The following is a 27,372-nucleotide window of genomic DNA, read 5'->3' as shown; positions in this document are numbered from 1 at the left end:
ATCATTCAGACCACCCACACACACACGAGCTCACCGAGCTCAAGAACACCTCAACCTCAGGAGGCTGTTCTTCCCTTGTACTGTTCATCATTAGCCCTAGAGGCAATCCACCACCACCACACTGGAGTAGGGTATTACACCACAACGGTGGCCCAAACCAGTATAAACCTTGTGTCTTGCGAGTTCGTCGAGTTCATCCGCGAGATCTTAGTGAGCTAGGGCGTAGATCGGTGGAAGGAAAAGACTTCGCGCGCACCCCAGTGTTCGAACCTTAAGGTTTTGCCGGATCCCCACATCCGACATTTGGCGCGCTAGGTAGGGGTGCGCCGTAGCTTCCCTTCCATCAGTTCGTTGCTCCGTCATCTCCATGGCGGACGCACGCCGTGCTCGAGCTGAGCGTCGGGCTGCCCTCACCGCCCGTGTTGCTCAGACGGCTCCCGTCGGCAGGCCACATCACCGTTCTCCGTCCCCCGCTGCCAATGCTGCCACCGGCCCGGCGGGGAACGAGCAGCAAGCGTCCTCGGTGCATCCTTCGGTGCGGCAGGACAGCCGCACTTCCACTCCATCGCTGACCCCTGCCGGTTCTTCGTCTCACGCGCACCGCGCTCCCATGGAGGCACGGGCCGTGCTCCTCACAGTGAACGAGCTCCTGCGCTACCGCCCCATCGACGAGCACTACGAGGAGTGGCTCGAACGCATCGACGAGCTCGTCCGCGCCGTGGGGGGCTCTCCGGCGTCATCCCACTCTCTGCCTCCCCCTCAACCAGCCGCGGGCGACGGGGCTCAATACGCGCCTCCACCACCTCAGCCCCAAGACATCACCTTGGCACCAAGGCGCGCGGCTCCGCGACGTGATCCGCCGCGCCCGGCGCCCGCGCATGAAGAGAGAAGCTACCAAGAAATTCCGCGGCCACGATAAGCTGCACCTACGCTCCCCGTGCCACCTCGTCAAGACCGTGCACCGCCCGTAGCGGTGCAACGCGGACCCCGTCAAGACCAAGCTCCACCTTCGAAGCGGGGCCCGGCAACCACGGCTGTATCATGCGCCTTCACTCCCGAGCTGTGTAGCGTCGCCTGGCAGGGCAAGTACAAGCCGGATCTGCCTCCTCGCTATGACGGTACCGCCGACCCCGCGGAGTTCCTGCAACTCTATGAGCTGAGCATCAAAGCGGCCAACGGCGACGAAAAGGTCATGGCAAACTGGTTTCACATGGCTCTCAAGGATGGAGCTCGCTCCTGGCTCCGGAATCTACAGCATGGCTCGATCTCCTCCTGGGACAAGATGCGCGACCGCTTCATCGCCAACTTCCAGGGCACTCGCGACCGCCCACCGGCCGCGGGTGACCTACGCCGCATCAGGCAGCAGCCATGAGAGACCCTCCAGAAGTACATCCAGCGCTTCAACACCCGCCGGAAGATCCCCTAGGTCATAGACGAGGCCATCATCTCCGCGTTCTCCGGCGGCGTCCGTGACGTCAAGATGAAGGAAGAGCTCGCCATCCACGAGGAGAGCTGCACATCTCAGGAGCTGTCCAACCTGGCGACCAGGTGCGCAGGAGCTGAGGAGGGGCGCCTCTCTCTCCTTGAGCCGCCAGCCGTGGGTGCGGAGGAGAAGAAGGCCAAGGCCAAGGATGTGAAGCGCAAGGAGGTAGTCGTGCTCGTAGCGGAGCCTGACATCAAGTGGGGCAGATATCAGCCCGAGTCCTCCAAGAACGGCCGACTGTTCTACGCCTTCCACAACCTGAACTGCCACAACACCATCGACTGTCAAGAGCTCAGAGCCATACTTGAAGGACGTTACGGTCGACGCCCCGAGCGCAACGACCGGGGCTACGGCTGTGGAGGAGGACGTGGAGGTGGACGCTGGGACGACCGTGGCCCGCGCCAGGAGTGGCGCGACCGGCCTCGTGAGGACGCTTGGAGGAACCCGCCTCGTGAGGGTCGCCCCCAGGGCAACACGGGTCTTCCCCCGCTGCTGCCACCAAGAAGGAACGACGACCACCACTAGGACGAGGGGGCTGGGGGCTTCCAGGAGCCGCGCGCGATCGCCTGCATCTTGGGTGGCGCCCAGGCCCCAGCCTCTCAGCGCGTCTTCAAGCAGTTTGCTCGCAAGGTGACCGCGGCACTTCCCAAGCTCGAGGCCACGCGCCCGCTCAGGTGGTCCCAATGCGCCATCACTTTCAACTCGGCGGATCAACTCAAGTGCGCAGCCACCGCTGGCACCCTCCCTATGCTATGTTCCCCAGTCATCAGCAATGTGCAGGTCACCAAGACCCTCATTGACGGCGGCGCAGGGCTCAACGTCCTGTCCGTCGACACGTTCGATAACCTCCAAGTGGCATATGAGCAGCTCCAGCCCACCAAGCCTTTCTCAAGAGTGACCAACGGCTCCACCACGCTGATAGGGCAGGTCCGCCTGCCTGTCACCTTCGGCAAGCGCAAGAACTACCGCACCGAGCTCATCGACTTCGACGTCGCGCACATCCTCCTGCCGTACAATGCCATCCTCGGGTATCCAGCCCTGGCCAAGTTCATGGCAGTCACTCATCACGGCTATAACGTTCTCAAGATGCCAGGAAGCGGAGGATTCATCACGGTCCCATGTGAAGAAAGGGATGCGGTGTGCTCCCTCGAGCGCGCCTTTCAAGCTACAGCAATCGATGACCCTGATAGCAGAAATGAAGGCCCTCTGAAGGCCATCCCCAAGGAGAAGAAGTCGTGCTGTGCAGGACCTCAGGAGGATGGCGTCATGAAAGAAGCCACGTCAGGACCAGCGCCCGCTCCAGGGGCGCCTCCCTCAGTCACATAGGAAGGCACGCCCGGCGTCCTCCTCAGGCAAGGCTCGAGGGCTCTCTTCTGGAGGGCCTCAGACCTTTCCAACCTCACGAGGGAGGCGCTTGGGCACCACTTGGAAGCGTGCTTCGCGGCACGTGACCTTTGATACGTCTCCAACGTATCTATAATTTTTGATTGCTCCATGCTATATTATCTACTATTTTGGACTATATTGGGATTTATTTTCCACTTTTATATTATTTTGGGACTGACCTATTAACCGGAGGCCCAACCAAGAATTGCTGTTTTTTGCCTATTTCAGTGTTTCGGATTAACGGAATATCAAACGGAGTCCAAACGGAATAAAATCTTCGGGAACGTGATTTTCTCACCGAACGTGATCCAGGAGACTTGGACCCTGCTCCAAGGAACAAAAGAGGCGGTCACGAGGGTGGGGGCGCCCCCTGCCTCGTGGGCCCCTCGTTGCTCCTCCAGCGTACTTCTTCCTCCTATATATACACACTTACCCCAAACGATCAGAATAGGAGCCAAAAACCTAATTCCACCACCGCAACTTTCTGTATCCACGAGATCCCATCTTGGGGCCTATTCCGGAGCTCCGCCGGAAGAGGGCCGTCATCACGGAGGGCTTCTACATCATCCTAGCCCCTCCGATGAAGTGTGAGTAGTTTACCTCAGACCTTCGGGTCCATAGTTAGTAGCCAGATGGCTTCTTCTCTCTCTTTGAATCTCAATACAAAGTTCTCCCCCTCTCTTGTGGAGATCTATTCGATGTAATCTTCTTTTTGTGGTGTGTTTGTTGAGACTGATGAATTGTGGGTTTATGATCAAGTCTATCTATGAATAATATTTGAATCTTCTCTGAATTCTTTTATGTATGATTGGTTATCTTTGCAAGTCTCTTCGAATTATCCGTTTGGTTTGGCCAACTAGATTGGTAGTTCTTGCCATGGGAGAAGTGCTTAGCTTTGGGTTCGATCTTGCGGTGTCCTTACCTAGTGACAAAAGGGGCAGCAAGGCACGTATTGCATCATTGCCATCGAGGATAACAAGATGGGGTTTATTTCATATTGCATGAATTTATCTCTCTACATCATGTCATCTTGATTAAGGCGTTACTCTATTTTTAACTTAATACTCTAGATGCATGCTGGATAGCGGTCGATGAGTGGAGTAATAGTAGTAGATGCAGAATCGTTTCGATCTACTTGCCACAGACGTGATGCCTATATACATGATCATGCCTAGATATTCTCATAACTATGCTCAATTCTGTCAATTGCTCAACGGTAATTTGTTCACCCACCGTAGAATACTTATGCTCTTGAGAGAAGCCACTAGTGAAACCTATGGCCCCCGGGTCTATTCTCATCATATCAATCTCCATTACTTTAATCTTGCTTTGCTTTTTTACTTTGATTTTACTTTTTACTTTGCATCTTTATACCAAAAATATTATATCTATCAGATCTCACTCTTGTAAGTGACCGTGAAGGGATTGACAACCCCTAATCGCGTTGGTTGCGAGTAGCTATCGTTTTGTGCAGGTACGAGGGACTTGAGCGTGGCCTCCTACTGGATTGATACCTTGGTTCTCAAAAACTGAGGGAAATACTTATGCTACCCTGCTGCATCATCCCTTCCTCTTTGGGGAAAACCAATGCAAGCTCAAGACATAGCAAGAAGGATTTCTGGCGCCGTTGCCGGGGAGTCTACGCAAAAAGTCAACATACCAAGTACCCATCACAATCCCTATCTCTCGCATTACATTATTTGCCATTTGCCTCTCGTTTTCCTCTCCCCCCAATTCACCCTTGCCGTTTTATTCGCCCTCTCTCTCTATCCTCCATCTCTATTTGCCTCTTTTTGCCTGTTGTCCTCCTGTTTGCTCGTGTGTTAGATTGCTTGTTTGTCGTGATGGCTCAAGATACTACCAAATTGTGTGACTTCACCAATACCAATAATAATGATTTCCTTAGCACTCCGATTGCTACTCTTACCGATGCTGAATCTTGTGAAATTAATGCTGCTTTGTTGAATCTTGTTATGAAAGATCAATTCGCCGACCTTCCTAGTGAAGATGCCGCTACTCATCTGAATAGCTTCGTTGATATATGTGATATGCAAAAGAAAAAAGATGTCAATAATGATGTAGTTAAATTGAAGCTATTTCCTTTTTCGCTTAGAGATCGTGCTAAAGCTTGGTTTTCGTCTTTGCCTAAGAATAGTATTGATTCATGGAACAAGTGCAAAGATGCTTTTATCTCTAAGTATTTTCCTCCCGCTAAGATCATCTCTCTTAGAAACAATATTATGAACTTTAAACAACTTGATCATGAACATGTTGCACAAGCTTGTGAGAGAATGAAATTAATGATACGTAATTGCCCTACTCATGGTTTGAATTTGTGGATGATCATACAAAAATTTTATGCCGGATTGAATTTTGCTTCTAGAAATCTTTTAGATTCGTCCACGGGAGGCACTTTTATGGAAATCACTTTAGGAGATGCTACTAAACTCCTAGATAATATTATGGTTAATTATTCTCAATGGCATACTGAAAGATCTTCTAATAAAAAAGTGCATGCGATAGAAGAAATCAACGTTTTGAGTGGAAAGATGGATGAACTTATGAAATTATTTGCTACTAAGAGTGTTTCTTCTGATCCTAATGATATGCCTTTGTCTACTTTGATTGAGAATAACAATGAATCTATGGATGTGAATTTTGTTGGTAGGAATAATTTTGGTAGCAACGCTTATAGAGGGAATTTTAATCCTAGGCCATATCCTAGTAATCCTTCTAATAATTATGGGAATTCCTACAACAACTCTTATGGAAATTATAATAAGATGCCCTCTGAATTTGAGACTAGTGTTAAAGAGTTTATGAATTCACAAAAGAATTTTAATGCTTTGCTTGAGCAGAAATTGCTTAAAGTTGACGATTTGGCTAGGAACGTTGATAGAATTTCTCTTGAGATTGATTCTTTAAAGCTTAGATCTATTCCTCCTAAGCATGATATCAATTAGGCTCTCAAAGCCATGAGAATTTCCATTGATGAGTGCAAGGAAAGAACCGCTAGGATGCGTGCTTCCAAAGATGCCTTTATTAAAGCGTGTTCCTCCAATTCCTATGAAAATCAAGATGAAGATCTAAAAGTTATTGATGTGTCCCCTACTAAATCTTTGTTTTTCAATATGAATCTTGATGAAACCGAATGTGATCTTCCTTTACCTAGAAGGCGTTCTAAAAATTTGGAGTATTTAGATCTTAATGATGAAATTGATGAAAGTGGGATTGAAAGAAATAAAATCTAGATGTTGCTAAACCCACTATATTGGATTTCAAGGAATTTAATTATGAAAGTTGCTCTTTAATTGATTGTATTTCCTTGTTGCAATCTGTGCTAAATTCTCCACATGCTTATAGTCAAAATAAAGCCTTCACCGAACATATTGTTGATGCCTTGATGCAATCTTATGAAGAAAAACATGAGTTGAAAGTTTCTATACCTAGAAAACTCTATGATGAGTGGGAACCAACTATTAAAATTAAAATTAAAAATCATTTGTTTTACGCTTTGTGTGATTTGGGTACTAGTGTTTCTACTATTCCCAAGATTTTGTGTGATTTACTAGATTTCCGTGATTTTGATGATTGCTCTCTAAACTTGCATCTTGCGGATTCCACTATTAAGAAAACTATGGGAAGGATTAATGATGTTCTTATTGTTGCAAATAGGAATTATGTGCCCGTAGATTTCATTGTTCTTGATATAGATTGCAATCCTTCTTGCCCTATTATTCTTGGTAGACGTTTCCTTATAACGGTTGGTGTGATTGTTGATATGAAGGAAGGGAATATTAGATTTCAATTTCCATTAAAAAAAGACGTGTAACACTTTCCTAGAAAGAAAATAAAATTACCATATGAAACTATCATGAGAGCCACTTATGGATTGCCTACCAAAGATGGCAATACCTAGATCTATCCTTGCTTTCATGCCTAGCTAGGGGCGTTAAACGATAGCGCTTGTTGGGAGGCAACCCAATTTTATTTTTATTCCTTGATTTTTGGTCCTGCTTAGTAATAAATAAATTATTTAGCCACTGTTTTGGTTGTGTTTTTGTGTTTAATTAGTGTTTGTGCCAAGTAGAACCGTTGGGAAGACTTGGGGAAAGTCTTGTTGAACTTGCTGTAAAAAACAGAAACTTTAGCGCTCACGAGAACTGCTGACATTTTTATTTGAAGAGTGCTATTTAGTTAATTATTTTTGAAGATGATTAATAGATAAATTCCTCACGTCCATCAATTTATTTTAGAATTTTTGGGGTTCCAGATCTTGCGCTAGCTACAGATTACTACAGACTGTTCTGTTTTTGACAGATTCTGTTTTTCGTGTGTTGTTTGCTTATTTTGATGAATCTATGGCTAGTAAAATAGTTTATAATCCATAGAGAAGTTGGAATACAGTAGGTTTAACACCAATATAGATAATACCTTGAAGTGGTCTTTTGTTTTCTTTCGCTAACGGAGCTCACGAGTTTTCTACTTTGAGTTTTGTGTTGTGAAGTTTTCAAGTTTTGGGTGAATTCTTTTGATGGATCATGGAACAGGGAGTGGCAAGAGCCTAAGCTTGGGGATTCCCATGGCACCCCCAAGATAATCCAAGGAAACCAAAAATTCAAATCTTGGGGATGCCCCGGAAGGCATCCCCTCTTTCGTCCACTTCCATCGGTAATTTACTTGGAGCTATATTTTTATTCACCAACATGATATGTGTTTTGCTTGGAGCGTCTTGTATTATTTGTGTATTTGTGTCTCAGTATGCCACAATCATCCTTGCTGTACACACCTTTTGAGAGAGCCATACATGAATTAAAATTTGATAGAATACTCTATGTGCTTCACTTATATCTTTTGAGCTAAGTAGTTTTGCTCTATGTGCTTCACTTATATCTTTTGAGCTAGATAATTTTGCTCTATGTGCTTCACTTATATCTTTTGAGCATTATAATTTTGCTCTATGTGCTTCACTTCGATCTTTTAGAGCACGGTGGTGGATTAGTTTTAAAGAAACTATTGATCTCTCATGCTTCACTTAAATTATTTTGAGAGTCTCTTAATAGCATGGTAATTTGCTTAATAATAATATGCTTGGTATTCAAGATTTGTGAAACTTTCTTTTGAGTGTGTTGAATACTAAGAAAAGATTGAAGCATGATGATAATATTAAAGTCATGCTAGTTGAGTAGTTGTGAATTTAAAGAATACTTGTGTTAAAGTTTGTGATTCCCGTAGCATGCACGTATGGTGAACCGTTATGTTACGAAGTCGGAGCATGATTTATTTATTGATTGTCTTCCTTATGAGTGGCGGTCGGGGACAAGCGATGGTCTTTTCCTACCAATCTATCCCCCTAGGAGCATGCGCGTAATACTTTGCTTTGATAACTTCTAGATTTTTGCAATAAGTATATGAGTTCTTTATGACTAATGTTGAGTCCATGGATTATACGCACTCTCACCCTTCCACCTTTGCTAGACTCTCTAATACCGCGCACTTTTCGCCGGTATCATACACCTACCATATACCTTCCTCAAAACAGCCACCATACCTACCTATTATGGCATTTCCATAGCCATTCCGAGATATATTGCCATGCAACTTTCCACCATCTAGTTCATCATGACACATTCATAATTGTCATATTTCTTAGCATGATCATGTAGTTGACATAGTATTTGTGGCAAAGCCACCGTTCATAATTTCTTCATACTTGTCACTCTTGATTCATTGCATATCCCGGTACACCGCCGGAGGCATTCATATAGAGTCATACTTTGTTTTAGAATCGAGTTGTAATCATTGAGTTGTAAATAAATAAAAGTGTGATGATCATCATTCAATAGAGCATTGTCCCAAAAAGGCCAAAGAAAAAAAGGCCCAAAAAAAGGGCAATGCTACTATCTTTTTTTCCACACTTGTGCTTCAAAGTAGCACCATGATATAGCGAGTCTCATATATTGTGCTTCAAAGTAGCACCATGTTCTTCATATAGAGAGTCTCATATGTTGTCACTTTCATATACTAGTGGGAATTTTACATTATAGAACTTGGCTTGTATATTCCAATGATGGGCTTACTCAAATTGCCCTAGGTCTTCGTGAGCAAGCAAGTTGGATGCACACCCACTAACTTCTTTTGTTGAGCTTTCATACATTTATAGCTCTAGTGCATCCGTTGCATGGCAATCCCTACTCACTCACATTGATATCTATTGATGGGCATCTCCATAGCCCGTTGATACGCCTAGTTGATGTGAGACTATCTTCTCCTCCTTTTTTGTCTTCTCCACAACCACCATTCTATTCCACCTATAGAGCTATATCCATGCACTACTGGAATCAGCTACTTTTCCATCTGCCAGCTCTTTGTCGTCTGCTAGCAGATGGCAAAGAAGCTCTTTGCCATCAGCTACCCAAAAGCAGACGGCAAAGAACTGGCTGATGGCAAAGACCTTCTTCGCCATCAGCCAGTTCTTTGCCGTCCGCTAGCTGACGGCAAAGATTCTTTGCCGTCGGCTAGCAGACGGCAAAGAGGGAGGGGGCCCCACTGACGAGCTGCTTAAAAAAACTTAACGGGCCCCCTCTTTGCCATCTGCTAGCAGACGGCAAAGAACAAATAAGCGGACGACAAAGGGGGGCGAACGGCAAAGATTTAACATAACGTTAACGGCCGCGCCCCACCCCGCCCCCTCTCTCTCTGTTTCTCTCCCTCACACGCGCGCTTGGTCTTACTTCACCATAAATGAAAGAAGACTTCCATATCCAAGTTTAGCTCAGACGTAGCTGCCTTCTTTTTGGGCGTGAAGCCGCCGCCCCCACCACTCGCCGCCGCCCCGTCGCCCCACCAACCCACCGCCCCACCGGCCCCCCGCCCCGTCGCCACTGCTGCCCGGCGCCGTCGCCCCACCACCCAGCGCCCCACCGGTCCCCCGCCCCGTCGCCCCCGCCGCGCCCTGGCGCCCCCCCCCCCCCGCGCGCCCCACCGCCCCGGCCGGGCCCGGCCCCATCGCCACTGCCGCCCGGCGCCGCCACCCCAGGCCGCCTCGCCCCCTCCTCCACCGGCCACCTCTTCCACCGGCCCTGCCCCAGGTGAGCTCTCCTCCTCTTTTTTTTTCCTTTTTTCTGTTTTTAGTGTTAGGTTTATGTTTATTTTATATTTAGTTTTAGTTTTAGTTTTAGGTTTAGTTTTAGTTTAGTATCAGGTTTAGGTTTAGATTTAGTTTTTCCTTTTTTTCTATTTTTTTAGTTTTAGGTTTATGTTTAGTTTGGATTTAGTTTTAGTTTTAGATTTAGATTTAGGTTTAGGTTTAGTTTAGTTTTAGGAATGAAGAAGAAGAAAAAAAGAGGAGAGGAGGAGAAGAAGAAGAGGAAAAAGGAAAGGAACAAGAAGAAGAGGAGGAGAAGAAAAAAGAAGAAGAGGAAGAAGAAGAAGAAGAAAAAAGAGGAGAGGAGGAGAAGAAGAAGAGGAAAAAGGAAAGGAGGAGGAGGAGGAAGAAGAAGAAGAAGAAGAAGAAGAAGAAGAAGGAAAAAAAGGAAGAAAAGGAAGAAAAGGAAGAAGAGGAAGAACAAGAAAAGGAAAAAAGAGGGGGGGGGAAACCCGACCCGACCCGGCAGCCCGACCAGGCACCCCGACACGACACCCCAACCCCGAGACCCCGACCCCGACACCCCGATCGACCCTGACCCCGACCCCGACACCCCGACCCCGAGCTTGACGCGACACCCCGACCCCGACACCGACACGGCACCCCGACCCTGACCCGGCACCCCGACCCCGAGACCCCGATCAACCCCGACCCCGACACCCCAACCCCGAGCCTGACCCGACACCCCGACACCGAGCCTGACCCGACACCCCAACCCCGACACGACACCCCGACCCTGAAACAGCACCCCAACCCCGACACGACACCCCGACACCGACACGACACCCCGACCCCCCGACCTCGAAACAGCACCCCGACCCCGACACGGCACCCCGACACCGACACGACACCCCGACCCCCGACACCTCCCGAAAAGGTGTTCTTTGGCCTTCCAGAGGCCGACGGGGTCATATATTTGTGAATTATTAGTTAGGTCATATATTTTTTGATTTTGTTATGAAAAACATCATATATAATTGTGTTGATCAGGTAGTTTTAAAGGTGTAGTTGTTTCATCGCTGCGAGGTTTGGTGTTCGACGACCTCGCCGTGCGTTTGACGAGCTCTACCCCTTCGTTCGTGGGTGAGCACAAATGGCAGGTCCTCCTCCCCCATTAATTATTTGATCTATTTCGATGAAACTTGATAGCTAGCTATATATGTGTCTTGAATCATCAGTATGCGTAACCAATATGTGTCTCCCGTTCGAAAGCATCATAGTTATAAATATGCATGCATTTGCATATTTATAACCTTGATTCTTTCGAATTGTCCAACGCTATCCATGGACAGCCCGAGTATGTGTAGATTGGGTTCGTTTTCCCATATGCTTTGCTCCGGATCCGACGCATAAATTTTGTCAGTGCCTCCCCTGTTGTTCTCCGGGTACACATCCTCTCTGTTTATTGCAGAGACGTGTATCAGGAGAACAGCGGGGAGGTGCTGCCGAAATTTTGCGTCAGATCCGGAGCATAGCATAGGAAAATGAACCCAATCTACACATACACGGGTGGGATTAGGACCTATCATTACCTATTAGAGTGTAGGTTGCATGGACGTAATAAAATTGACAAAGTAGATCAACTGATGAATATATACATAGTGAATTACATATATAATTGTTGTGTGTCCAGTAGCTCTGAAAGTCAAGATGAGTGATCGTGCGTGGATGTATACCGGTCACACTGGTCAGAACAAATGGAGCGCTGAATGGTTCACAAAAACCAAGGGGTTTGTGCAAGCCGCATTTGCAAATGGCCAGAAGAAAACCTGGTGCCCCTGTTTCCGGTGCGGCAATTGGGAAAAGAAGACAAAGGCTGAAATGGGCAAACACCTACAGAAGAGTGGTTTTACGCCCGATTATACGGTGTGGACATTTCATGGTGAGTCTGCCCAATGTGACCGAGCTGAGGTGGATCGTCGTCGCACCGACGAGCATGGTACCGGGATGGAAAACATGGTGCAAGACTATGATGATGCTCAGGATTCGGACGAGGAGATGGAGGAATCTGCAAAGGCCTTCAATGAAATGTTGGAGTCTTCAAAACATCCGTTCCACGAGCACACTGAGCTTTGTCAGTTGGATGCCATCTCACAAGTAATGGCTCTGAAGGCTCAGTTCAACTTGGGCAGAGAATGCTATGATGCAATTATGACAGTATTTGGACGCTTTCTACCTAAATGCCATGTAATGCCTGCAAACCTGTACCAGTCGGACAAAATCCTCCGTGCACTGAAGATGCCCTATGAGAAGATACATGCCTGTGAGAAAGGATGTGCCTTATTTAGGCTTGACTATGCGGACTTGAACTATTATCCCATTTGCAAGTCTTCCAAGTATATTGTGGTAGACAACGATATGGGTGAGAAGACACAGACCAAAATCCCCATTAGTGTTCTTCGGTATATGCCAATCGTACCAAGACTTCAACGTCTTTTCATGGTCGAAGAGACGGCCAGACAGATGACATGGCACAAAACAGGCAAAAGAACCGAACTAGATGCAGATGGGAATCTGATGATGGTACACACATCGGATGGTGTTGCGTGGAAAAAGTTTGATGAATTACATGCTGACAAAGCGGCAGATCCGAGGCATCCTCGAGTCGGCATCAGCGCAGATGGCTTCAGTGTGTTTGGTATGACGGTAGCCCAATACAGTTGTTGGCCCGTATTTGTCTTTCCACTGAATCTCCCCCCCCCTGGACAGATTATGCAAAGAAAGAACATTTTCCTGACGTTGATAATTCCAGGGCCCAACTATCCGGGGAAAAATATGAATGTGTACATGCAGCCGCTTAAGGACGAATTGCAAGAAGCCTGGGATAATCGGTTCAAGACATACGACGCCTATAGCAAACGGAACTTCATAATGCGTGTCTGGTACATGTACTCGACGCATGACTTGCCAGCGTATGCGCTATTCGTTGGCTGGTGTGTGCATGGAAGGTTCCCGTGCCCCACATGCAAGGGAGCTCTTGAGTTTTGTTGGCTTCAGGCCAGTCGCAAGTTTTCTTGCTTCTACATGCATAGACAGTTCCTGGATCCTCGCCATAAGTTCAGGAAAGACAAGAAGAACTTCATCAAGGGTAGAGTTGTCAAAAACTCTGCACCACCTGCATTGCCAGGCCAACAGACCCTGGATCAGTTAAACGCTCTCGAGCCAGATCCACAACGTCCAGGGTACTTCAAGGGGTATAATACTAAGCACGCGTGGACTCACAAAACATGCTTATGGGATCTGCCTTACTTCAAAAACCTCCTTTGCCCACACAACATCGACGTGATGCACACTGAGAAGAATATCGCCGAGGCACTTTTTGGTACATTGTTCGGCATAGATGGGAAGTCAAAGGATAATACTAAGCTAGAGTCGATCTGGAGGCGCTATGTGATAGGCCATTACAAAACATGAAAGAACCGAAAGGAAAGCAGAACTGGACGAAGCCAAAGGCATGGTTCAATCTTGGAAGGCCAGCTATGAGGGAAATTATCTTGTGGGTGCAACAGCAGTTGATGTTCGCCGATGGGTATGCAGTGAATCTAAAGAGGGGAGTGAATCTTGATAAAGTAAAGATATTTGGTCTCAAGAGTCATGATTGGCACATATGGATTGAGCGGGTGATGCCGGTGATGTTGCATGGCTTCATCCCTGAGGATGAATTGCTAGTACTGGCAGAACTCAGCTATTTCTTCCGTGTTCTTTGTGCGAAAGAACTACCTCCTGGCGTGCTAGAAGAAATGGAAGAGTTGGCGCCGGAGTTGATCTGCAAGTTAGAGAAGATCTTTCCACCAGGCTTCTTTAATCCAATGCAGCATTTGATTTTGCATCTCCCGACCGAGGCAAGATTGGGGGGGGGGCGTGCAAAATCGTTGGTGCTACCCAACTAAGAGGATGCAGAAGACGCTTCAAGAAAAATGTAAAAATAAACGTAGAATTGAAGCATCGATGGCTGAGGCATTCATCACAGAGGAGGCGGAAAACTTCGTAACAACACACTACGAAGCCAAAAATCGTCATTTGCATAATCTGAAGCCTCGATACAATGCTGACGACCCTAAAAAGGGTGGATCCAACCTCAGCCTATTCAAAGGGAATCTCGCACCAGCTAGTGTTTCACATCCAGTATCTTTGGATAACGAAGAATGGCAGACCATTTCGTTGTATATCTTCAACAACCTGATAGAAGTGCGGCCGTACATTGAGTAAGTTCTCGGTACATTGTTTCGCAACTTCTATTTCCTTTGAACTTCTCTTATTCCTGGATATGTCATACAGTCGATATATCTCCATATTCTCATATGGAGCGGAGATCCAAAAGGATTCCATCGAAGAGTATGAGCTTCTCGCAAAGCAAGGAGGCGGCTATCCCGGTTTCATCTCTTGGTTCAAGCAAACAGTAATTTTTATTAGACAATTTCATTTAATTCGCTAATTTGTGCGTAATGCAAAAATCCTTTCATATTAAACTTGTAGGCTAATTCAGAGTCTATGGTCGCCGAATTGAGACAAGTCGCTAATGGTTTTGACTATAAGGTCCGTTCATTCGACAAGTACGACATCAACGGGTATCACTTTCGTACCTATGGCAAAGAGCTATCTATGGCCGACCGAAAGTCTACAAATTGTTGTGTAACTGCTATCGGCGAAGGAGGTACCGAGTATTATGGGAGAGTTGAAGCAATTTATGAACTTCTGTTCTATGGTGAAAACCCACCGAATGTCGTAGTCTTCAAATGTTATTGGTTTCAGCCGAAGGAGACTAGAAGGACTCATGAACATATAGGGCTAGTTGAAATCAACCAAAGCACCCATTTAGATGTTCCTGATGTCTATATTACGGCTCAACAGGCGACCCAAGTATTCTATCTACCGTGGGCCTGCCAAACTAATCCAAATCTGAAAGGTTGGGATGTCGTTTATGAAGTGCCGCCGCGTGCTAGACTTTCTCCCCCAAAGGAAGAGGATTATGAACCTCACATTAACCCAGACACATATGAAGGAGAATTCTTCCAAGAGACATGTCTTTCCAAAAATCGTTTCAAGAACCGCTATACTTCACCCCAAAACATTGAAGTAGACAGCGACAATGAATCCCGCATCACCCCAGAGGAGGAACAAGAAGAGCCGGAACAAGAAGAGGTTACTGCTGCGGATGACCTGTCAATGCTTGAGCGATTACGTCAAGGTGGCCTTGCACATGTTGATGCCAATGAACCCTATGAGCCCATCATTGATTATAGTGATGATGATGATTATGCATTTATTGATGATGCTGATCGAGATTATTAGTAGTGTCAGGTATTCAATTTTTTTATGTTGTACTTGATGATGATACACTTAAGTGATATACATATTATTATTCATGTCGGTACTTTTTTTATGTTGTACTAATTTCATTTATTCTTTGTCATGGCAGGTGTTGAAAGATGGTGGGCGCTGGTCGGGAACGCGCCGAGGCCCCTTCTTCATCGGCGCGTGGTGCGAGGTCTTCCATTCCACACGCACCTCTACGCCGAGCGTTGCTGGACAGTATGGTGACACCGCCGGGCCCTTCTTCATCGACCGCGGTGCCCAGCAGGGGACGAGGTAAGAAGAAGAGAGGAGGTGGAGCACGTGGTCGCGGGAGAGGAGGTAGGGTGACTCTTACGGCGCCTTCCTCGCCGCCGCCCCCAGCTGTTTCACCCGAGCACGTGACTGCTAGGGTGGACTCGTCTGAGGAGGAGGCTGCACGGACTCCGGTCCACAAGCCTCTGGTCCACGGGTCTTCGGCCCATGAGCCTCGGGTCGACGGGCCTTTGGCCCATGAGACTTGGGCCCACGAGACCCCGGAGGAGCACACGTCTGGATGGGGTAACTGGTCGGGTCAGCCTGAGGAGCCGAGTGGCCATGCTGATGATGGCAGGGAGCCGAGTGGCCATGCTGATGATGGCGGGGAGCCGACTGATTTTGAGGAGGAGGGGGAGGAGGGGGCAACGTCTACCAGCGTGGTGCTACACGGCTCCTGTCCGTGCCGACGACCCGCGAGCAGAGGTGGTTGATTTTCCCTGATGGGGAGAGGTAAGTGCATTTAATCTTTTTTTACCTTCTGCATTCACGTTTCATCAAATAACTGATGTGTTGGCCTTGTCATGCTGCAGGGATTGGGACCACCATGAAAGTGTCCGCTGGCCCAACTCTGTCCTTGGAGTTCTGATTCGGCAAAACTTCCCAGGGTTTGTCACGTTGCCTGGTGAGGGTCGGCTTCCAGAGGTTGGATTGACTTGGGAGCACTACTTGGCTGCCCCGGCCCCGCTGGGTGAGATTATCGACGGTGTCTTGTGCATGACGAGGGCAGACGTGGTGATCAGAAAGTTCTGGGTAATTGCTCCTTTACACAATTAAAAATCTTCAACTAGCTAGTTATTAATTGTACTAATCAATATTGTCTCATTTGATTGCAGACATTCTACAGGTGTGAGGAGGGATACGAGGAGGAGGCGGCAGATGTTATCCACAAGGAGTGCAAGCGCCTACTTCAGAACTTACGGCATGAGGTTCGAGTGCAGGCTGTTCAAGACTACTACGCCGGGCGTGGTATCAAGAAGCCCAAGCAGGAGTGCTGCGATAAGTTCTTAAGTAAGGAGCAGTACATGAAGGTAATTCTTAAGGCCTTGTACTTACTTCCTTCATTTAGTAATTCATAGCCGTAGCGCTCAAGTTTCTATTTGCTAACTTAGGCCCCTCCGAGATGGTGTGCGGATCGGATGGATTGTTGGGAGGTGTTGGTCAATGCGTGGTGCTCAAAAGAATGGCTGGCCACCCACAAAGAGGCCAAGGACAAACGTGCCCAAATGGAAGGTGTGCCACACCACCAAGGCAGCTCCAACTTATTTCAGTACGGGCGGAACTGGGTATGTGGTTTGCTTCATGATTCATGCAATTCATGCAATTCATTCATCATGCTAGCTTTAGCCCTTTAATTACTAATTTACTTTGTTTCTCTCTTTCAGGCACGCTACAATAAGGCGGATAAGGTGCCAGAGGTGTACGACCTGTATGCCATGGCCCACACTAGCCCTTACAAGAAAGTCAAGGCATTCTCTGCGTCTGACCTTGATGATCCAAAGAACTTCACCAACATCTCCGCCCACGACAAGCTCGTGCAATATAGATATCAGGGGAAGGCGAGGAAAGGGGAGGACTTTAACCTGAGCCAGGGTCCCATTGATACAGAGCTGCTGATGATATCTGGTGGCGGGAGGTCCCATGGCTCCATAGCCATGGGAGATGGACTTATCCGTTGTCCTAGCACTCTCCCGGAGATCAAGGCGCGCCAGTCGAGCTCCGCTCCTGAGATAAGGCCTCGTGAATGGCCAGTCCAACTCGCCTTCAAGGTTAGTTATACGTACTCAGCTATCTTTCTCCATTACATTGTGTGCGCTTCCATCAATGATTACAAATGGTCATGTGAGTGGTGTTGCAGGCTGCTATACAGAGTGAGAGAGATAGAACGGAGAAACTTCTAGCGGAGGCGGCGGAGAGGCAGCGGGAGTTGGAGGAGAGGACGACAAAGATGTTGGAGGAGGAGAGGGCACGGAATGACATGCAGGCAAGGGCCATGTACGAGCTCCTTGTGGTAAGTTTCTTCTGCAGATTACTTGCTAGTCTTAACATTCGAGTCTCATTACTAACTAGTATTACTCTGTTGTGAAAACCAAATGTGCAATCTGTGTGCGAGAAGTCCGGTCAGACCGCTCCGCTGATGCCAGTGATTGCTCCTGGGAGCACGGTGAGTTTAATTTGAATGGACATTACTTGCTAGTCTTAACATTTGAGTGTCATAATGCTAAGGAGACATTGGAAATGATCTTTGGTGCAGCTTAACTCCAGAAACGCATCGCACGATCCTTCTCCAGCTACCGGCGCGAGCCAGCCCGCTCCTACACCTCCGTGATCACGGTAAGTTTCTCTAGTGTTTTGCATAACAAATGCATAAAGACCTAGACTTAGCTTTATTTCCTCCAATATGCTTACCGTAATGACCTAGAGTTAGCTTCTTTTCCTCCAAAATGACTTAATAAGCTTACTGACCTCATAAACCATCCATTTTACCTAAGATAGCTCTAAAACGATATGTACTTAGCTTACTTATGTCAAAAATTGCATAATTAGCTTAGTTAGCTCATAAACGATCCATTTTACCTAAGTTAGCTCTAAAATGACTCATTTTACCTTAGTTAGCTTACAAGTGATCCCATTTATCCAAGTTAGCTCTAAAATGACCCATTTTATGTAGATTAGCTCCTAAATGATCCATTTTACCTACGTTAGCTTTAAAATGACCCATTTCACCTAGGTTAGCTCCAAAATGACCCATTTCACCTAAGTTAGCTCAAAAACAATCCATTTTACATTAGTTAGCTCAAAAACGTGGCATTTCACCTTAGTTAGCTCATAAACGACCCATTTCAACTAAGTTAGCTCCAAAATGATCAATTTCACCTAGGTTAGCTCCAAAATGATCAATTTCACCTAGGTTAGCTCATAAATGACCCATTTCACCTAACTTAGCTCCAAAATGATCCATTTCACCTAGGATAGCTCATAAACTACCCATTTCACCTAGGTTAGCTCATAAACGATACATTTCACCTAAGTTAGCTAATAAATGGCATATACTTCTTCTTCTAGTCTTCTTCTTCTATTCTTCTTCTTCTAGTCTTATTCTTCTTCTAGTCTTCTTTTTCTAACTTTCTTATTTGTCATTTTGCAGGTTTCATTCACTTCACGGAAGCCAGCTTCCTATGATGGATTGCTTGTTTTTTCCTTTGATGCACTTCTTGTATTCTGCTCGCTTGCTATGATGAAACTAGATTGCTATGATGAAACTTTGCATATTGTAATATGTATGGATCGATGGAACTATGTGCAACCTACTATGTATGTATGGATGGATATTTATTATGTTGGATATATATGTGCTGGATATTTGTGTGATGGATATATATGTGCTGTGATATATTTGCTGTGATAATTGTTGGATATAAGAAAAACAGAATAAAAAAGAGGAAGTGCAGGCTCTTTGCCGTCCGCGGCAGACGGCAAAGACCCCTTTGCCGTCGGTGGCAGACGGCAAAGGGGGCACGTGGCGCCCACCTGTGCTTCCTGAGGGATGGGCCATTTGGCAAATTTGCCTACCGTGGCGGATGGCAAAGCTAAGCTGATGGCAAAGACTTTGCCTTTGCCGTCCGCCGGGCAGACGGCAAAACACAGCGGGCGCTGACGTATTGCTGACATCAATTGGCGGACGGCAAAGAGGCGCTCAAATTTGTCGTCCGCTGGCGGACGGCAAAGGCCGCCGTTAGCCGCCTAACGGACTAACGTCTAGTATTTTGCCGTCCCTCCTCTTTGCCGTCCGCCGCTGTAGGCAAAGGGCTCTTTGCCGTCCGCCATAAAAAGAAGACGGCAAAGGACCTGTTTGCCGACCCTGTCTTTGCCGTCACTGTTTGCCGTCCGCAGCTGACGGCAAAGCTCTTTGTCGTCAGCCGTCCGTGCCTTTGTCGTCCGCCATGGCAGACGGCAAAGTACTGGATTCCTGTAGTGATGGCTCACGCTCATGTATTGCGTGAAGATTGAAAAAGTTTTGAAAAAGTTAGAGTATGAAACAATTGCTTGTCTTGTCATCGGGGTTGTGCATGATTAAAATACTTTGTGTGGTGAAGATGGAGCATAGACGGACTATATGATTTTATAGGGATAACTTTCTATGGGCATGTTATTTTGAAAAGACATAATTGCTTTGTTAGTATGCTTGAAGTATTATTATTTTTATGTCAATTTAAACTTTTGTCTTGAATCTTTCTAATCTGAATATTCATACCACAATTAAGAAGATTTGCATTGAAATTATGCCAAGTAGCACTCCGCATCAAAAATTCTCTTTTTATCATTTACCTACTCGAGGACGAGCAGGAATTAAGCTTGGGGATGCCTGATACGTCTCCAACGTATCTATAATTTTTGATTGCTCCATGCTATATTATCTACTGTTTTGGACTAGATTGGGCTTTATTTTCCACTTTTATATTATTTTTGGGCCTAACCTATTAACCGGAGGTCTAGCCCAGAATTGTTGTTTTTTTGCCTATTTCAGTGTTTTGGATAAACGGAATATCAAACGGAGTCCAAACAGAATAAAATCTTCGGGAACGTGATTTTCTCACCGAACGTGATCCAGGAGACTTGGACCCTGCTCCAAGGAACAAAAGAGGTGGTCACGAGGGTGGGGGCGCCCCCCTAGGGCGTGCCCCCTGCCTCGTGGGCCCCTCGTTGCTCCTCTGGCGTACTTCTTCCTCCTATATATACCCACGTACCCCCAAACGATCAGAACAGGAGCCAAAAACCTAATTCCACTACCGCAACTTTCTGTATCCACGAGATCCCATCTTGGGGCCTGTTCCAGAGCTCCGCCGAAAGAGGGCCGTCATCACGGAGGGCTTCTACATCATCCTAGCCCCTCCGATGAAGTGTGAGTTGTTTACCTCAGACCTTCGGGTCCATAGTTAGTAGCTAGATGGCTTCTTCTCTCTCTTTGAATCTCAATACAAAGTTCCCCCCTCTCTTGTGGAGATCTATTCGATGTAATCTTCTTTTTGCGGTGTGTTTGTTGAGACCGATGAATTGAGGGTTTATGATCAAGTCTATCTATGAATAATATTTGAATCTTCCCTGAATTCTTTTATGTATGATTGGTTATCTTTGCAAGTCTCTTCGAATTATCCGTTTGGTTTGGCCAACTAGATTGGTAGTTCTTGCCATGGGAGAAGTGCTTAGCTTTGGTTTCGATCTTGCGGTGTCCTTACCCAGTGACAGAAGGGGCAGCAAGGCATGTATTGCATTGTTACCATCGAGGATAACAAGATGGGGTTTATTTCATATTGCATGAATTTATCTCTCTACATCATGTCATCTTGCTTAAGGCGTTACTCTGTTTTTAACTTAATACTCTATATGCATGCTGGATAGCGGGCGATGAGTGGAGTAATAGTAGTAGATGCAGAATCGTTTCGATCTACTTGTCACAGAAGTGATGCCTATATACATGATCATGCCTAGATATTCTCATAACTATGCTCAATTCTGTCAATTGCTCAACAGTAATTTGTTCACCCACCGTAGAATACTTATGCTCTTGAGAGAAGCCGCTAGTGAAACCTATGGCCCCCGGGTCTATTCTCATCATATCAATCTCCATTACTTTAATCTTTCTTTGCTTTTTTACTTTGCTTTTACTTTTTACTTTGCATCTTTATACCAAAAATATTATATATATCAGATCTCACTCTCGTAAGTGACCTTGAAGGGATTGACAACCCCTAATCGCGTTGGTTGCAAGTAGCTATCATTTTGTGCAGGTACGGGGGACTTGAGTGTCGCCTCCTACTGGATTGATACCTTGGTTCTCAAAAACTGAGGGAATACTTACGCTACTCTGCTGCATCATCCCTTCCTCTTCGGGGAAAACCAACGCAAGCTCAAGACGTAGTAACCCTCAGGAGATCATAGGGCAAGGAGTTCCCACCAGTCAGGAGTTCATCACCAAGACCATCCAGGAACTGCAAGAAGCAAGAGCCATGTGCGGTGACAGCCGCCCATGGGGCGTAGCTCCGCATCCTAGCGAGGATGCTGGGCTGCGTGTCTGCATCGATGTCCCAGGGCTCAACAGGGCCGCATCTCAGGAGCGTTTATGGCCTTCGTGTGTGGGCTGCTGCGAGGGCCCGCCATGCAGCTACGTTCGTATGCCCTTTGGCTTGCCGAGCGTGGTGTCGGCCTATCAGCGCAACATGCGACGTGTCCAAGCGGCTCAGGAAGCCAGGTACCACGCCGTTCTGGAGGAGATGGAGACGGTCTTCAGGGAACCTCCCGAACCCTTGGAGCCTCCCGAGGCTCAGGGTTCTGGCGGCTCATGAGGAGTCATTTCTTCAATGCACGCCTTCAGCTGCACCAACTCTACTTCGTCTACAGAACCAGGTGACATCTTCCAAGCTCGTTTAGCTGGGAGCGCCCCTCAGGCTGCATTTTCCCAAGCCACGTGGGTCCGTCCCTGCGGCATGTATCCCTTTTGCTTATATCTTTAGCTTACCTTGTTGGGGGTGCCCCTTGGGTTGCATCATCCCCAAGCCGCTTGGGCCGGACCCGGCGGCATGTATCTTCCTGCATTTATCCAAGCTGATTTGCCTTCCCTACTTAACATGCGCACGGTTATCACATGCTCGATTGCTGCCCACCATGGGTCTGTTCGTCCTATGCAATTCACTTGCACGTTAAAAGGGGGGCTCCTGAGCATCATGACTCAGGAGCTCTTACTGGCTCTCCAGTCCTCACCCCCTGGCCTTGACCACGGCATCGTGACTTGGCATACCAGTGGCGGCTGAGCTCGCTCGAGGGCCGGGACCTGAGGACGTAGAGTGCTTGCATCTAACCGCCTTGCAGGGACATACAGTCACCAAGACTCAAGACTAGGTGCAACCCTACATGAGGTAGGGCCTCGTGAGTCCTGCGCTGGCTCACGAGTGCCCAGATACACCTCGCAGCCCTGCCGTGCAAGCCACGTGTCAGCGCGGGGCTGTACACGCCCCGGGGGCTCCTCACGGAGGGGGGGCCCATCCCACGCCCAAGTGGAAGCACCATGCTTCGTGCTGGCTGACGACACTGCTGAGGAGCGGCTACGCCCGTGCACAAGCAGAAGCACTATGCTCCGTGCTGGTGATAAACAACTGAGGGTGGCCCCATGGTCGTACCAACCTCAGGGAGCCCAGAGCTCAACGCCTAGCCTCGCCACAACGCCTCCCCTCAGGAGATCCGCATGAGGGGGCTGGGCACGGGGGCTGCGCTTGGGTCACGCCCAAGCGCACGCCACCCAACCAGCCCCCCCGGACCTGGGCGTCGCGCGCCCCTCCCAAGGCCTCGGCGAGGGCAGGTATGGAAATTGTTTGCACGTCAAGGGGGACTCCTGAGCATCGCGACTCAAGAGCCTAACTGGTCACGTAGCCCCTCACTCCTTGGTCTGTCCTAGTCTTCGGTCGGCCCAATGGCGGTTGAGGTATGCGCGGGGCTAGGCTCTGCCAACGTAGAACATTAATCTATCCTCAAGAACTCCCCTATATGTTGTTTGCGCGTCAAGGGGGACTCTTGAGCATCGCGACTCAAGAGCCTAACTGGTCACGTAGCCCCTCACTCCTTGGTCCGTCCTGGTCTCCGGTCGGCCCAATGGTGGTTGAGGTATGCACGGGGCTGGGCTCTGTCGACACAGAACGCAAAGCAAATAGGAAGGAAATCACCAAATCTCGAAGCAAATATTACAAGCATATTGTTCTCACAACACCAAATGAAAAGTCTAAACGCCTCCACGAGGCCTGATACATGTCCAGGAACAAAACGGGAAGAGTAGCCGCAGGTCACCCCTGGATATCGCCATCGCCTGCGGAAGCTGCTCCCCCATGGGCAATGATGTTCTCACTTTCAGCCGCAGGATCCGCGGCATCGCAACACAGAGGATCGGAGACAAAGCGCAGAACTTCCCTAGAAAAGCCTCCACTTGACCTTCAACAACTGCAACGGCGGCTTCGCAGTGATATTCAGCCACAGGCTCCAACAGCTCATCAAGGAGGGCGTTGGGGTCACGGAAGTACAGATGGCTGAGGACGCGAGTCAGTGCGGCTGAAGACAGGACGTGAGCTTATGCCTCCGCCATGGGACCGAGACCATCGACGACCTCCTCAAGCGCCTTCACCATGAGATGAAGCAGTTGGGCGGGGCCGTCCTCATCGGTGTCCAGCGGACTCTCCAGGCCGTGCTCGTAGAGTGTCTTCAGCGCCTTGCGAGACCTCTTCTCGAGATCGGCGAAGGCCATGTGGTCTTCGGTCAGGACTCGCGCCTTGGCATCCAGATCGGCCTCCCTCATCCCCATCTTCCACTCCAACTCTTCCAACCGGTTGCGCTCGGTGGCCTGCTTCCTCCCCAGCTCCGCCAGCTCAGCACACGGTTCTTGGCGGCTTCCTCCCGGGCCTTCATCCCCTCCTCCTTCGCTTGGCGGCAGTGTACCTCTTCGGCGTGCTTGTCGCGCAGGCTCTGCAACTTGCCCTCCAGCACTTGGCAGCGGTCACCGGCGGCCTTGGCGTCTTTCAGCGCCGCCTCACAATCGGCTGCAGCACTGGTGGCTCCTCGCTTCTCCTTCTTGGAAGCTGCAGCAGCCTGGCTCAGCGCTGCGCGAACCGCTAGGTCGGAGTGAAGCCAGCCAGAGGCCAGCTCTAGGCGCCCAGCCACCAGGCGTGGGTCCGCACTCAGGAGATCCACCTGCAGCCGGGTCATCTCCGAAAGGGCAGGGGTACCCCGGAGGAGGCCGCTCGCACCAAGGCCTCGACACCACCTGCATTGTCGCTTCATCGCGGCGATGGCTCAACCTCTTGTTCGGCGGAAGAGGCCCCGGATCATCGCGGGGAGCCTTTCCTTTCTCTTCAGTAGAGAACTTTCTGATGGGCGCCATTATTGTCAGCAGTGGACCAAGGAGGAAGAAGCAAGCAAGCGAGGAAGAGATCGGCAACGGGGGCTCCGCCCCCTCCCCATTTGTAGTAAGAGAAGGCCAACCGGCGTCTCCCATGATCGCAGGTAATGATGGTTTTCCTTGCATGTCGCAGGGACCTGACAAGTCGAGCAGTTGCCGAGGCAACATGGGGAAGCGGAGACGCCCACGTCCAATCATCCACCACGCGTCAATCGAGGCCGCATGCTTTGGGGGCCCACGGCACTCCGTACTTGGCCCTTGGCTTCGCCGCGAAGGCAAGCCCGAGCGCACTTTGGCCCGGGGGCTACTGTCGGCATCCTGGGAACTGGGGTCCCTAGACTTGCCTGCCTGCGGCCCAAGGCGTTGCTGAGCCAGCAGGCCGTACGGCCCATCTTCATCAACAAGGCATCCAATACCCACGCGAGGGTCCAAGCCTCGCAAGGCGGACGACGCAAGACCTCCTCGGGAGTGGCCTAGCCTGGCAGGCTCACGAGGAGCGGAGATATCAAGGTGGGGCAAACCTCACGAGACCCTCGTGACGTGAGCCATGACGCACGACACCAGGCGGGCGCCACGCGGGCGCCAGCGTGCGCAGCGTCCTTGTTTCCTCTTTGGTGCTAAGGAGGCAAGCGCAGGCGAGGAGTACCGAGGCATCAGGCAAAGGTTGCCATATTGGTGCAACGATACCAAGACCAGGAGGACGGCAAGACGGAGGTCATCGTGGAGCCCAAGATGGTGTCACCACAAAGCTTTTCGCAGGCGAAGACCACTTTTGTCAGGATAGCTTGTACTAGCTGTCCCCCTTCAAATTAGCCCGCCATTGTTGGCTCCCTTCCCGCTCGATATTTGGGAAGAGGACCAGGGCCAATATAAATAGGACTAGCCACCACCTTAGTAAAGGGGGACGAAAGGGGACGACATATCATTCAGAGAGAGGTGATCATTCAGACCACCCACACACACACGAGCTCACTGAGCTCAAGAACACCTCAACCTCAGGAGGTTGTTCTTCCCTTGTACTGGTCATCATTAGCCCTAGAGGCAATCCACCACCACCACACGGGAGTAAGGTATTACACCACAACGGTGGCCCGAACCAGTATAAACCTCGTGTCTTTCTGTGTTGCGAGTTCGTCGAGTTCATCCGCGAGATCTTAGTGAGCTAGGGCATAGATCGGTGGAAGGAAAAGACTTCGCGCGCAACCCAGTGTTCGAACCTTAAGGGTTTGCTGGAACCCCACATCCGACAGCATATGTCTTATACATAAGTACATAGTAATTTATCTCATACATAGAATAGACATAAGTATCATACAGAAATAGATGCTCATGTCTCTATTGATAGATAGAAGAGTCACTAACAACGTCTGCCCTGGCGCGGAGGCAGATCTCGAGGCATCGTCCATCCCAACCTGTTGGGTGCCCTGGTCATACTGTGTATCCCGTGTGGGCCAGGTGGAGGAGTCGAAAACATGTTCATCCACTGGGTGTGCTGCGACATCTGAGCCTGTATGTTGTCCTCGAGATGTTGATCACTCCCCCACGTATCATGTGATGTCGACTGTAGCGCCCCGGATCCCTTGCGCCAGGTGTCTTCCAGTTATTCACCGCCGTGCCATGTCATTTGCTTGCGTGTTGCATCTTGGCATGTCATCATGTGCATTGCATCATCATGTTTTCAAAACTTGCATCCATCAGGGTCTCCCCGTTCCTTCTGTTGTCCGTTCTGAGCCCAGACACACTTGCACGCGCCCGCGGCACCTCCGAAATATTATTTTATAAATGGACGGAAAATGTTTTCGGAATGGGATGAAAGTTGGCGTGCGGTCTTGTTTTAGTGTAGGTAGACCGCCTGCCAAATTTCATCGCATTCAGAGTCCGTTTGATGCCCCAACGGATAAATAGCGGCAATAGTAGCCAATCTATCGTCGGACGTTTCCGGTCTCCGGAAACTGCTGCCGGGTCTCTCTCTCTCTCTTCTCTCCCGCAGCCCTCGATCTCCTACACAGCCCAGCTAGGCCCAGCCTAGACCCCCCTCACTTTCGGAATCATCTGATCATGATCAGAGGGCCCCGAAAGCCCCCCAAACACCCCTAACCCTAGAACCTGCCCTATATAAACCACCTCCCCTTCCATTTTTGGGCAGCTACCTATCCCTCCTAAATTCCGCGCCCCTAAACATCAGCCGCTGCCTCCACCTCGCATTTCGCGCCGGCCAGCCCCTCCTCACCACTTGGCAAGCCGCCAGCGGCCAGCCGCCGCTTCCCACCACTCACGCTGCCACATCACCTCCCTAGCTCTCCCCGCCACCGCAACCCGCGGAAGCCCGCAACCGGACCGCCCCGGACCGGATCTGGGCCCAAGCGCCCCGAGTAGTCGCCCGTGCCCGAGGCTCTCCCGCTCGATCCCGCTGGATCAGGAGAGCGCCGCCTCGCCGCCATCCGTACGCCGCCGCGCCTCCCGCGGGTCTCCACTCCGATGAGCTCCTGCTCAGCCTCACCGGACCACCCCTAGGTCATGCCGCTGTCAACCATCCCCTCTCCTTCTCCATTTCTCTCCTCTCTCTCTCTCTCTCTCTCTCTCTCTCTCCGGACTCCCCTTCCTCCACTGCTACCTGCAGGAACCACCATCACCGCGGAGCTCGCCCTCGGCCGCGTTCTTCACCCGATCTGGTGAGGATCCACCGGATCTGGAGCAACTCGGCATGTTCCCGGTTTTTCCCGCTCCGATCCGTCGTGGGAGTCCGCAAACCGCCGTCGCCGTTGTGCTCCCCGCCTCTGCATCTCGCTGCGTTGAGCAGTGCTCGACCCA

The sequence above is a fragment of the Triticum urartu genome, chromosome 2A (assembly GCF_056163025.1).
Source record: "Triticum urartu cultivar PI428250 chromosome 2A, HENAU_Tu73, whole genome shotgun sequence".
In the NCBI taxonomy this organism is placed as follows: Eukaryota; Viridiplantae; Streptophyta; class Magnoliopsida; order Poales; family Poaceae; genus Triticum; species Triticum urartu.
Note: the sequence above shows the minus strand (reverse complement) of the source record.